Genomic DNA, 14,564 nt, shown 5'->3' with positions numbered 1-14,564 from the left:
GAATTAAAGCACCTGTTCTACACTCTTTAGTTAAACTTTCTTAAAGTGTTTTTTTTCTGTCACATCAACACAGTAAATGTAACTCTTTTTTGCCTTATTTGTATGAAATAATTATATTTAAATAAAGATTTAGTATTGCATAGAAGTAAACGCTAGTTTTTTCCATTGCAAACAAGTTTTGTTCCTTTAAGCAGTCTGGGACATCTTGATAATTTTCTGTACTTCACTAATCTTCCCTCCTTTTTTTCCCTTTCCAAATGTTGGGGGAAAAAAAATGATTTTTTTTTCCCCATGATCATCAAGGAGGTGACCGTGTAAGAGGAAAACTGTTCCTTAAGAAGAAATGTTAGGGACATTTAGAACCATGAATGGAGGCCAGGATGGGAAGATTTTTTTTTTTTTTTTTTTTTTTTTTTTTTAAAGACTTGAACTAGCATTGCTTCTACACACCATTGATTCTTTTATGTTCACAAGGATTAACTGATGCAGGAAAACATCAGAATCAAACTGATCAATGTACTGTTTCAAAACCCACATAAATGGTTATATCACCCTTGAAAGGTTTAAAACTGCATACCTTCAGCTCTTCCCTGTCCCCCGCGTGTAAATAATTCAAGATACTCAAATATTTTAACCTTTGTTGTGCTGGCTTTACAAACCAAACACACTTAAATCACTGTATGTGTGGTGAGAAAAAAGTCTAAGCTTGTGACTTCTATCCCTGGATTGGCAAGTGCTGGGAGCAGTGCTGAGTTGGTAGTCTCAGGTTCTCTTAATCTTTTACATTCTTCTGAGTTGATTAGTGCACTTTAGCTAGGAGGGTCTCCTCTTCTTCAAGACCTGTTGTGTCTGTTTTAGTACTAGATACAGTAGTAAACATACTAGGTTTCCAACAGTTGGGTTTTTGGAAACCAAATTGTAAAGTATACTTTCTAGATTCCAAGCATATGAATACATACTTATGGATTTAAAAATCGGACATTTTTTACAGGATTGTATTCTTTGATTCTACTTCCTTAACTGCAACTCCACCTGTTTTAAATGTTGGAGGATATGTTTGTGGTTATACACGTAGGGATGTTGAATGACATCTGGAGACATCTTTATTAGTCATTTGCTATGTGGCAGAAAACTGTCTTACCCTTTTCATGGTCTCCATAAATGTGCACTAAGTGCAGATCCAGAGCTGGTGTTTATTCTTAGTACATTCCTGAAAACATCTACGATGATAACTCCAAAATCAGTATTCATCATTACATGCTCCTGTACTGTGCAGCAGCTACACTGTCACAAGTTCAAATCTGATTTACATGTTCAATTACAGGCTGCATCACGGAGGGAAATATTGCATTTAAATATTTGTTACCAAATACATTACATGTTGCTTTTATATTGTGCTGTTTAAAATTACTTTAAAACAATTGAGAGGAAAAGTCCCTCTTTCTCTGGAACATAGTAATTTGGTTGGAAGAGGCATTCAATCCATCTATCCTTTCTGGATTGTAGTAGGATCTATTTAATTTTTCTTGCATCTTCTCTAAAAGGTGACTGAATATTCTATTCTTGAATATCTGCCATAAGGTCAGTCTAACAGTCAGTTCCTGGTAACGCCTGCTATTTCTTCATTATTCTTAAGTAAAATGTGGTTATAGCAGTATCCTAGCTACAGCAAGGATACCACTTACAGTGCTCTAATATCACTACTTCTGTCCACATCTTTTTGTGAGAATAATGGATTCTTGTTTGTAGTACTGTTTGTAGTACTGGTTTTCCACCAGTCATTCTCACTTTTTTGGTTTTAATTTAGAACCTTACATATATTCATGCTTGGTCCTAATTGCTGTCTTGTCTTGCTGGTTCCTTCATTATCACTTTCTCCTTTCTGAATTATATTTATATATGCTTTAAGGACTTGATTTGAACGGGTTTAAGATGCTGAATTATTCTTTAGCCTGTTCTTTCTCAATTCTGCCTGTAATGTGTCTCCCTCTTCTCAGTACAGTTTATTGTATGTAATTATCTGTTAATGTTCCCACACAAATTTTAACTGGAGCTGTTCTCATCATTATATGTTGAGTCAACTTGTATGTAGTAATTGAGAATACTGTATATGTCCATCCAAGGTATCACACGGAGGTGCTTAAGTGTATATGGCATATTAGAAATTGGTTACTAGAAAGGAGTCCTGTTTTTAAGGAACCCAAAATAAATGTTTTTCCTCCCACTCCCCCCCACATTGAAAACTGGCATATTAGGGTTAAATCTGAAAATTAAGTCTTCAAAGAAACAAAAGAGTCTTTTATCCCTAGCATTGTGGAACAGAAGGAAGGGAACAAGATATCAAGGCAGCAGGAGAGAAGTAGGAAATGTGAGAGATGAAGTGTACAGGAATTTGAAGTGAGGGGCTGTGTAATAAAACATCCCTTCTTATCTTTTGTTTTTTCTCCCCTTGATAGAGGTATACATTATCATTGGTCCATATTATCTGTCGTGTTTCTGGAACACTATAAATTACAGTGCAGTACAGCTTTTGTTTTCCTGCTTTTCAATCATATTTTCTGCATTAGTGTGTAAAAAAAAAAAAAAAAAAAAAAAGCTATATTTTATATTGTTTCATTTAATTGTTTTTAATTCTTATTTGTACTCCTTGTTAGGCCCCAGCAGCACTGAAATTTGACTCTTGCCTGAATCAAAGCCTGGAATCCTGTGCCATCTACCTTTTTTTTCACTAGTACCTTGACCACCTGTCCTCTTCTAATTTAAACTATTTAGTAGACAGAAAAATGGGTCATCTGCAGTGCTGATTGAACCTCTCCAGCGTGTTCAATTCCATCTCCTTATGGAAGGAAAAGAAATGCTTTGCTAATCCAGCCCTTTTCAACCATCATAGATTCATAGATGTTAGGGTTGGAAGGGACCTAAATAGATCATCAAGTCTGGCAGGAAAGTGTGCTGGGTTCAGATGACTCTAGCCAGATGCCTATCTAACCTCCTCTTGAAGACCCCCAGGGTAGGGGAGAGCACCACCTTCCTAATGTCCAGTCTAGATCTGCTCTCTGCCAGCTTATGGCCATTATTTTTTGTAACCCCCAGGGGTGCCTTGGTGAGTAGAACCTCACTAATTCCCTTCTGCGCCCCCATGATGAATTTATAGGCAGCCACAAGGTCACCTCTCAACCTTCTCTTGCAGAGGCTGAAGAGGTCCTGGTGCCCTACTCTCTCCTTGTAGGGCTTGGCCTGCAAGCCCTTAACCATATGAGTGGTCCTTCTCTGGACCCTCTCCAGGTTATCCACATCCCTCTTGAAGTGTGGCGCCCAAAACTGGGCGCAGTATTCCAACTGCTGTCTGACCAGTGCCCGACAGAGGGGAAGTATCACCTCCTTGGTTCTGTTTGTCATGCATCTGCTGATGCATGATAAAGTGCAGTTAACTTTGCTGATGACTTTGTCACACTGACGACTCATGTTCATCTTGGAGTCCACTAGGACTCCGAGATTCCTTTCTGCTTCCATGCTACTGAGCAGGTCATTTCCTAAGCAGTAGGTGTGCTGAACATTTTTCTCCCTAGGTGCAGCACTTTGCATTTCTCCTTGTTAAATTGTATTCTGTTGTTTTCTGCCCATTTGTCCAACCTGTCCAGGTCTGCCTGTAGTTGTTCCCTGCCCTCTGGTGTGTCCACTTCTCCCCACAGTTTTGTATCATCTGCAGACTTGGACAGAGTACACTTCACTCCCTTGTCCAAGTCACTGATGAAGATGTTGAAGAGTATCAGTCCAAGGACTGAGCCCTGCAGGACCCCACTGCCCACGTCCTTCCAGGTTGATACCGACCCTTCCACCACCACTCTCTGGGTACGACCCTCTAGCCAATTTGCCACCCACTGGTTCACTACCATGGTCCTTCTGGTTCTTAATTAGTTTATTCTTAGTATTTATACTGTTATCAACACTGGGTAATTGCAATAGAATTTCCTTCAGATCTTGGCTCTGGTCTCCCATGCTTTTTAGTGATCTTGTCACGGGCTGGCTAATGTTGACAATGACAAATGGTTTCTTTCTGGCAGCATTTGTGGTAGTAGCCAATCTCTTTGTTACTTTGTTGGCTTTTTTTTCCCTTCCTCCCCCTGCCATACTGTGAATGTCAGATGTATGTACAATGTTTCCCCTAGACTCCTAGGGCTGGAAGAGATTGCGGGGGTCATCAGGAAGATAATCCCCTTCTCAGGGCAGGATCATCTCTGTCTAAAACTATTTCAGACGATTGTCTAAACTGCTGTTAAAAACTTACAAGTGTGGAGATTCCACAACCTCTGTAGGTAACCTGTTCTAATGCTTAACCACCTGCGTAGTGAGAGAGTTCTTTCTAATTTCCAACGTGAATTTCCCTTATTGCAGGTTAATACTGTTGTTCTTGTCCTGTCCCTTGTGGCCACAAAAAAAATTTCACCATCTTTATAACCACCCTTCAGATATTTGAAGATAGTTTATCAAATCTTCCCCGAGACTTCTCTTCTCCAGACTACTCCAGTACTTCTTCCAGAGAATCCAGCCTTTTTTCATTGGTCTTTCTTCCTGTAATCATTTTGTTGCTCTCTACTGGACTCTTTATTAAAGTGTGGTGCCAAAAATTGGACACAGTACTCCAGGTGAGGCCCCATCTGTGCCACACAGAGGAGAAGAATTACTTCCCTTGTTTTACGAGTGATACTCCTGTTAGTGCAAACCACTATACATTCTTGGCTTTCTTTGCAACAAGAGCATGTTGTTCTCTAGTATTCAGCTAACAGTCTGTTATAACCCCCAGGTCCTTTTCTGTAGTACTGCAGCCAAGCCAGTCATTCCCCAACTTGTGTTTGTACATTTGATTGTTCCATTCTAAGTGCAAGACTCGCACTTGTCCTAATCGGATTTCATTTGATTTCATTATTGATTTTATTTGATTTTTCCAGTTTATCAAGGTCATTCTGAATCCTAATCCTGTTCTCTAAAGTGTCTGCAACTTGACTCAGCTTGGTGTCATCTAAGAATGTGCTAAATGTGCACTCAATTTTATCCTTCAAATTATTAATGAAGATATTAAACAGTACCCAAGATAGACCAGTGAGGAACCCCACTTTATATCTCCTCCCAATTAGACAGTGAGCCATTGATAAATTACACTTTGGGCATGATGATATAATCTACTGTGTATCCATCATACACTAATTTAATCTAGACTGTATTTCCTTAGTTTACTAATTATATTTATTATCACAAAGAACACTGAAAATTTTTAGTTTTATATTTACTAGATAGCTGTCATAACATAGCTAGTTGGTAGATAACAAAACTCAGAGTAGATATGTTTATCACTGTTCTGTTTGTTCTCTGTGCATATAAGTACTGAGGTAATTGATTACCAAAGTTAATGTAGTACCATCAGTAAACATTAGTGCATGTATTGAACTGTTGATTTGATATCCTGGGATACATAAGAAAAACAGGGCTGATGTGATCACTTCTTTATAAAGCGCTTCTCATAATAAATGGAAAAGGCAGAGTTATCTCCTTCCTTACTCCTGGATTGCTTGTTATTGTACAGCGGTCAGTAATTAGACAAGTAATTTAAAATGCATCAGGTGCTATCCAGAGGAGTCAACAAATAATTTTCATAATTCTTGCTTGTACTGGTATGCCAAATCTGAACTGAAAAGGCATTTTGCTAAACCACAGTACAAGAACGTGCACATGTAAAGGCAGAAATTGACTACTGCATTAGAGTTGAAACATTTCGAGTAGAAGCAGCATTTCTGCTGCCCTCTCTACTGTCCATGTATCAACCCTCCTGAATCTGATACACACTCAGCAACTGCTTAATTTGATTCCTGGGTACATATACACCATATTTTGCCCCTTCAGCCCAGCCAGCCCAGCTTTCACCCCAGCTAGCTTGTCTGTAAGAGGCACCAAGTGTTGTGGTAAGATACAGGAAAGTGGCCTCTACTATCCTGTTTGTTTCCAAGGCTTTGTCAGCATAGCTGCCCAGAACACATTGCCAGATTGATTGTCTACAAGTTTGCTTATGCACTGTAGGAAACCTCTTGCATGCTTCCTCCTGAATGTCAGAATCTTTGTAATGTGTGGGAACCAATACATTTACCATCCCTATTTTCTTCTGCAGTTAGCTAGGTTCGAATTGGAAAGGGAAGTAGGGAGTGCTTACTCATTAAATCTAACATCACCACTTAAACACAGTAAAGCAACATCATTATTGCTGTTATCTGGATCCTCATGTGGATGTATCCAGCTCTGTTGCATTTCAGTCTTTTGTTCTTCCCACTCTCCATGGTGTTTGTCAAAATCTCCTGTAGTGAAGACAGACGAAGATGTTAGAGAACTCTAAACAGCTTGTATAGGGTTTTCATATAGAAAGCAGAAAGCAGAGCCGATTAAAACTTTAACCTTTCATCTCAAGGAAGCTTAAGTAATTTTGGTGCCATTTCCAAGTAAATCTGAAAACAGATTTTTAGAAGTATACAGTGCAATCTCCTGTATGCCTCATCTTTTTAGTAATAATGTATAACTGTTTTGCATAAATTAGCAGATGTGAAAGCTGGAGCTTTTGGCAGCCAGTGGTAATAGTAGTTGAGCACACTGGCCAGCATTTTCAAACATGTATGCCTAAAATTTGGCTCCTAAGTCTGTGTGTACACATGTAATTGAAGTTGCTTGGTGATCAATGCTTCTTTAAAATCAATCACTCATAGGTGCTAAAATATGGATTTAGGAACTTAACTTTTGGCACCTATATTTTAAAATATTATCCCTACCTCCACTTGGTTTAGAAAGTACTAAGCATTTTTATGTTCCTGCTATAATGACCAGTAGTGAAATAGTAATAACGCTCGGAAAGGAAGAGACTTTGGTTTATATTTGCTTTACATAGTTAATGTTTGATTTGCAAACGTAACAGATGGCAGCTTTCTTTTTAATGTAGAAAGTTACATTTTCATTTCCTAAAGTTAACCAAATACTGGCACCAAAATTGTTTAGGTATCTTATTATGAAGCCACAGATTCGTGGAAATTGCAAACCATACTGGTGACTGACAGAATTGTTATTTTATTATTCCAGTTACTACTACCATGAAAAGACTTATAATTCTTTTTGATGTACAATCTCTTGGTCTTATAGTTAGGCATTACTGTTTCTGTCAGTTACTCCTTTTTTCTAAATGGAAAAACATAAAAATTGCCATACTAGATCAGATCAGTGGTCTGTCTTGTCTGATGCCCTGTCTATAAGCTTGATCCAACCTCCATTGAAGAAAGCCCCTCATTGGCTGGAGTTGATGTTGTATCAGTTACTGCCAGTTCCAAATGCTTTGGAGGAAGGGGTGAAAAACCCATGATAGAAAGATATAGAATAACTTCCTCCTAGGAAAATCCAGGTCAGTTTGGTTGTTGATTTGTATTGTGAAGCATGAGGTTGTAAGATCTGTGTTTTTATATTTGTTGTTTATTTAAAATATGTCCTGTATGATATTCAGTTTTAGAACCTTTGTGTAAACACTGTTATAAATAAACACCTTCTCTTCATTAAACAGCAAGTGTGTTGCTGCTTTCAAAATACCATTATATTAGCCATCAAAGTAACCCCTTGCACCATGAAAGTGTGTCTAGTCGTGAATATTTTAATGTAAACAGAAACAGGTGACCACAGACTATAGGATGATCTCTTCTTTGTTAGGACAGTAATTGTAATATCTGCCATCTATATTTCAGTGGATAATTTTGATAGTAAAGTACAGAAGCCAGATTTGCTTTTCAGCAGACATATTGGATCTCTTGCGTTTAACAGTAGTAAAATGTTATCTTTGCCATTAAAGTAAGCAGACATTACTGCAAGATGCACAGGAAGTAGTTATGCTGTATGAGAAGGTGACGGTCACTTGCAAGCTCTTTTTTCCCTCCTCAGTATCTTACTGTCCTGTACTTTGTGGTATTTCACTTGAGTTGGGCTCAAGTCTCTTTTTAACACTCTATTTAAGATGTATGAATATGTTGCATACAGTTCAATGGTAGGAAGCGTCTGCTTCTGTGGTGTGGTGTCTTGTGCACCATATACTACTCTACACAACATGGTTAAGAACTATGTAATCACAATAAACATAGTACATTAGTTGTGTGTTCATTTTGATGAGGAAGTTAAGTGTTAATGGCATATTAGAAAACCATGTGCTGTTAGTTGTCAATAAGAAAAAATGGGAAATGTATTTCTTTTAGTGCAGTTTGGTAAATAGCTACTGTTAACACACAGTTGCCCATGGTAAAAGTGTGTGTGTGTGTGTGTGTGTGTGTGTGTGTGTGTGTGTGTGTACACATACATTTTATAAGTAGTTTTGAAGCATATATACTTCATTATTTATTGTTCTTATTACTTTGAGAACAACATTCCTTATGTCTCACTAATTCAGTTTCCATTATTTATCCTGCCACTACTGATCTGCCTAATATCAGGTTTTATGTACTTAAACATGGGTGTCGTTCTGTGGTGTCTATGATGAGGTATCAATATGTATTAATACATCCCAGCCCACCCCTGTGTTGAGCATGTAGTAATAGTGACTCTCAATAATATGCTCAGGGTAGTAAGAAAAACACTTCTACATAGAGTCACATTTCTTATTTTACTTTATCTTCTTTGGTAGATGCCAGCATTAAATTGAAGAATATCAACCACACTCTGAAATGCTTAACACAATAATTTCTTCTTGTTTCCTTTTCTGCTTACTGGAATAAAAGAATATTCATTTCCAGTGAAACGCTATTCTAAATCATTTCATGAAATGTAATTTCTATGGATGATGGGCACAGATCTAAAATAGTAGATATTAAATCTGCTAAGTCTTGTCCTTGTTCAAATAGGATTTCACAAGTATTGGATTATGTTCCTCTGTAAAGGCTCAGCTGTACAAGGTGCTGAGCATTCTGGATTTCATCCAATCAAAAGTTTAAGCATTAACTGTAAGTTTAAATATGTGAGGAGCTCTGTTATTGCTAAACAGATGCTTAAGTTTTTGCAGGGTTGTGTCCTCAGTGTCGCGTTGTCACATGACTATAGTTGAATTCTCTCACTTTACCCTGCCATATAGAATATATTATAGCAGACCTTGTCAGTCCTCTTTGAGTAATTTGTATACAATGTCAAGCATGCAGAGATTCTCACATTAATCTTTACACTGTGCTTCCTGTGATATTGGAGTGCATACTATTAACACAAAATTTATACTGCCGTCTGCAATTTTCTTTCCCCATATTCCCCAATTCTCCATATATGGTCACAAACTACTTCAAGATCGTTTCAGGCTGGACATAAGGAAGAATTTCTTTACTGTCCGAGCCCCCAAGGTCTGGAACAGCCTGCCACCAGAGGTGGTTCAAGCGCCTTCATTGAACACCTTCAAGATGAAACTGGATGCTTATCTTGCTGGGATCCTATGACCCCAGCTGACTTCCTGCCCTTTGGGCGGGGGGCTGGACTTGATGATCTTCCGAGGTCCCTTCCAGCCCTGATGTCTATGAAATCTATGAAATCTTTGAGATTCTACTCGCTAATATGCAGTGATTTTTGTACAGGGCGTTGGCATTGAAGAGTAAGGACATGTGAATTCTAAACTCAATTACAGGAATCCTCTTTTTTTTTCCCCTCACTTCTATTCTGGTCAGATCATCCTCTGCAGTAGTTTGGGGTCAGGATAACTTTTCTCCTGCTTGGAAAGACATTCTTTATTGACCGTAATTAAAATTTGTATTTCACGCTTTCATTGCTTATCAGAATAATGTAAGAAAAATCTCATTTTGTTTTAACAGCTTTTGGCCTAATAATTTAATAGAATCATAAGCCCTTGAAAAAATAGGGTTTGCATTCAAAGTGTAGATAAGATCTAGGAACAGAACCATGTCAACAATGTGTTAAAATAGAGGAAATGCAAAAGGCTTTCATTGTAGATGAATTGGAATCCTCCTTAGTTTCTCCAGACATCAGATTTGATGAGCATTAATGGCCAAGCTGGGATCCAAGGAAGAGGTATGGTGGGCAGATTAGGAAAAAGAAATTGCCTTGATCTCAGGCCAGCAAGATCTGGAGGTGTTGTGAAGTCAGTATTTTTAACCCATTCAACATAGGAAAAGGGGCATTTCCATTGCTTTCCTTCCATGCTCTAAAAGAAACCAACATTGGATGCCTGTAGGAGGAGGACTGCTATAATATGGAGCTTTGAACACAGGAAAGGAAATGGTGAAAAAGAAAGGGAGCTTTTAGGATATCTTCCAAGGGAAGATAATTTGTATAATACACTGGTATAAAAAAGTAAAGGAGAATCGTCCTGGAATTAAGATTCTTACCTCACTGATTTGCTAACATTGGTTAAGGTTATCCATTGCTACCGTTCATTCCAGCAGAGAGCTTTACAGAGTTTTTGATAGGTGTGAGGTGTTAATTCCCTAAACAAAATCTGTATTCCTGGTAGCACTAGAACATTAAATTAAAGGGAATCCTCATGATTACATATAGCACAACTTATTATCATTTTGTAAATTTATAAATAAATGAAGTGTCAGGTGACGGGATTATGCGTTTATGTAGGTATGCTGTTCTTATTCATTTTCTTGTAGGACCTGAGTAGTTCTTTGGGGGATATATGCTGCAAAGTGCCCAATAAAAGTGAAAGTGGGAGGGTAAAATGTGGAGATATGTGAAAAATCATGTATATGGAACTCCTTATATTAAAAAAAATGATAACATCCTTTGAAAGATTTTATTTTCTCACTAAAATAATATACGTGTAATGTAGGTGCATGGTACATACAGAATATAAGCACACATACACAGTGATTTAAAAAAGGAAATATTGCCCATCAGTTTGTAAAACAAACAAACAAAAATAAGTCAAAATAGTCACAAGTGCACAAAAATTACAAAACAGGTTGGGAAAATCAGGTCTAACAATGTTATTCCTAACGTTCGTGACATGCTACGTTGGCCAGGTAGACACTGCTTCAGATATCCCTACATATACTTTATACTAGTTTTTTTTCAGTCCGTCATCTTTGTAACGGAACTTCTTTATTGATTAGTGGTCAGTTTCTTGCCAAAAATATTACATTTGTACAAGTTGTATATAGCTCAGCTTATTGCCTGTGTAAGAAGTTTCTAATGTGCTATTTTGTTAAAACACTGATTCATCATTTTAAACAAGATTAGATTATACAAAGATACATTTTTCTCTAAAACAAATTTAAAATTTTTTTCATATACGTTTTGGCATTTATTATGTGACCCTGTATACAGGTATTGAATGCATATAAATATATTAAATTTAATAACACTTCCATCATATTAATTTACTACGTACTTGTCTTTTTGAAGGATGATACAGGCATTTAAATGTTCCCTTTTACATGATACTGTTGTTGCAGGGAACAGTTTTAAGTCAGAGAATATTTACTTTTTCCATAAAACATAGAATCTGTTAAGATGTTGGACTTCACTGTGTAAGGACTTGAGAAAGATGAGCAACTAAAATCCCACACTTTGTCTCTCTTTCTGTGACACCTAAATGGCCACCATTACTATAGTATTTAAGCACTTCCCAATCTTCGGTATATTTATCTCTGCAACATTCCTGTGTTTTGTTAAACATGAGGAGCTGAGGGGGACAAGTCACTGAGTCTTTCTCTAAAGTCCTACAGGAAGCCAGAGCAGAAACTTGGATATAGGTCTTAAATCCTAGACCTGTGCGCTAACCACTGAGCCATCCTTCCTCTTTTACTTTAAACGCATGATTTTCCATGTCAGGGGTGACAAGCATCAGCCTGCAGGCTAGATCTGGCCCATGGAGCCATGTCACTTGGCCTGCAGCATGAGTGTGTGCAGGGCCTGCTGCTGATACCAGAGCTCTAGAGACCCACTGGGGCTGTATGTTGGCAGTGAGGGACAAGTGATGGCTGCTTTAACCAACTCTGGCTCCTAAGAATTGTTCTCGCCACCAAATGTAGCAGCATATCTGGAGTTCTGGAGGCCAAGTGCTATATGTCAAAGGGAAAATACCCCTTAGTCTCTTTTCAGCAGTCTTGTTTCACCTAGGAACAGAGGGTCAACCCAGTTCCAGTCAGAGTTGGATGTAGTCTGTATTTTTTTTTAATGTTTGTGATAGCAAGGTTGGGTTTCCTGCTCTGATCAAATATTCATGCAATTAATGGTTTCTGCTGTTAGCTACTCAGGCAGTCATTCCCTCAGTTGAAGCTCTCTGTCTAACCTGTCCTTGTCCTTTGAGGGTAAGTTGACTCCCCTGCTCCCTCCTTTCCCTCTCTCATGTTGATTACAGGATGACAGTATCCACAAAGGATACCCTTAGTTGCTTCAGTTGAACAGGGCATAACTGTCATGCTAGAGTGGCCTCCATAAGATATGAGATACCACATGCTTTATGATTTCTAGCGGGACAGGCCTTCCCAGCTAAGTGCTCACAAATTAGAGATTTATAGATGTCTAGGGTCAGAAAGGACCTATTAGATCATCGAGTCTGACCCCCTGCTCTGGGCAGGAAGGAGCACTGGGGTCAGGTAACCCCAGGTGCTTTCTAATCTCCCTTTAAATGCCTCCAAGGTAGGGGAAAGCACCACCTCCCTTGGAAGCCCATTCCAGATTTTGGTGACCCTCACTATAAAGAATTTTTTCCTGATGTCCAATTTAAATCTGCTCTCCTTCAGTTTATGGGGTTGTTTTAGTTTATTTACCATGCAGTTCACCATCCTGAGACCTGGATGTTACATATCTACACAAATTATGCCTCTTACTACTTTTCCTGTTAGAGGAACCCAGTGAAAAGCAGTTGTGCACCACTTCCCTCTGGTAGTTGGATCAATAGTTAAATAACTTACAGGTCCTGGAAGCTTGAGGACCCTGCTCTTGGTTTCTCTTCTAACTGTCAAAAGAGCACAGGAGGAGAATTAGGTTCGTATCCAAGGATTCCTGCCTAGACATTTATCTGAACCAGTTAATGATGAATGCTGCTCCCTATGTCTTCCTACAGTGGTTTGTTTCTCCATTCATCTTGGGTAAAGAAGCTTCTGTACACTTATCCTGCTTTAACACCAGCCAGAAATTAAGGGGGGAGAGAAAGTTGCTTTCTCACATTTGATTCAGGAGTGTTTTATTACCTGTCAAATTCACAGCCAAGGTTGGAAAGTATTGCTTTTTCTTATGCTTGTGACCTCCAGAAAATTGCAATATATTCTAAGTTTTCAGAATCTGATAAGAGATGGAGTAGTCTATCTCAAGCTACACAAGCTTCTTAATACAGGCTCAAATCCTAACACAGCTCCTCCCACAAAAGCAATATCCATCTCTTGTGCTGATGGAGAATGTCCACTTGAACATATGCAGGTTAGTCAGCTGGCCATAATTCTTCACCCTCTCATGTTCTTACATACTTGATGCCATAGACCAGTGGTTTTCAACCTTTTTTCATTTGTGGACCCCTACAAAATGTTGATTGGAGGTACCAGACCCCTTTGAATTATATGTGTGAGTATTCGCGTACTTTTGATTGATCATAGTCATCTTTTGTGGAGCCCTTAGACATAGACCCGCAGGTTGAAAACCATAGCCATAGAGGGTGAGTATAGATGGATGTAGCAATTGTGTCAATGTCAAAGGAAGCCAGTGTGCGGCTGCTACATCTGCATTATCTGTAATAACAGAAATGTAACAACTTGGCTCCAACTTCATTCATGGTCAAACTAAGGTGATTTAGCTAACTTGTATTCCTGCAAGATCATAATAGGGACATTATTACAGCTGGCATGCACTTTGAACAGCAGCACCCCCTTCCTATTTGAAGTAGCTAAGAAGTACATTTCTCCATCCCTTAAGTAGCTGCTGCTGCTTGCACTTTCTCGCACTCTCACATGCACACTTATTTTCTCCTATGCATTTGCACTGCTGTTTTTTCTAGCATTGAATTGAAGTGAGTTAACATGGAAAGAGATTGGAAAAATACTTTATTTTTTACATCTTATTTCTTTTCCAAGTCCCGTAGTTCCAACCTAGACGTTTCACCGTGTTAGTATATATAACAAAGATGAAAATGTTTTTGTCTGATTGCGAGACTTAGACATCCCAAGCAACACACATTCTCTGACAAGTTAAGCTCACTTCCTTTAAAGGGTTGCTGCCATGAGTTTAATTTTTTTTTCTTACTCCATTTACTTCTTTAAAAAATGAATTTGTAGCTTGGACTTGCTTAAAGAACTTTGAAACACCAATTTATCAAGTAAAAAATGTCTTGGTACATAATCCTGCAGTTTAATTTCATCTGTTTATTTCCTGTTGTGGCTGCAAAAGTTGTTTTGCAGCTTACTTATATGTAGGGTCTTTCCCAAAATATTTTGCCAAAGTTAAATAATTTGGGCATGTATTTTGCCTTACAAGGCAAATCCTTCTAAAGTGATTATCAATAGTTGGTATCAGTATTCATATGGTAGTTTAGGACCTATGGCTCAGAATATCAAGTCCTGCTG

The 14,564-nt window shown here is 38.2% G+C and overlaps 1 protein-coding gene across 5 annotated transcripts in view; it reads left to right on the top strand.

Annotated features, from left to right (window-relative positions):
- Positions 1-14,564, top strand: part of WDR33 (WD repeat domain 33) — a 98,477-nt gene that overhangs the window by 50,248 nt on the left and 33,665 nt on the right. The window lies entirely within an intron of this gene.

This window comes from Alligator sinensis, unplaced genomic scaffold (assembly GCF_000455745.1).
Source record: "Alligator sinensis unplaced genomic scaffold, ASM45574v1 scaffold237_1, whole genome shotgun sequence".
Classification (NCBI taxonomy): Eukaryota; Metazoa; Chordata; order Crocodylia; family Alligatoridae; genus Alligator; species Alligator sinensis.
Note: the sequence above shows the minus strand (reverse complement) of the source record. Positions and strands in the feature narration are given on the sequence as shown.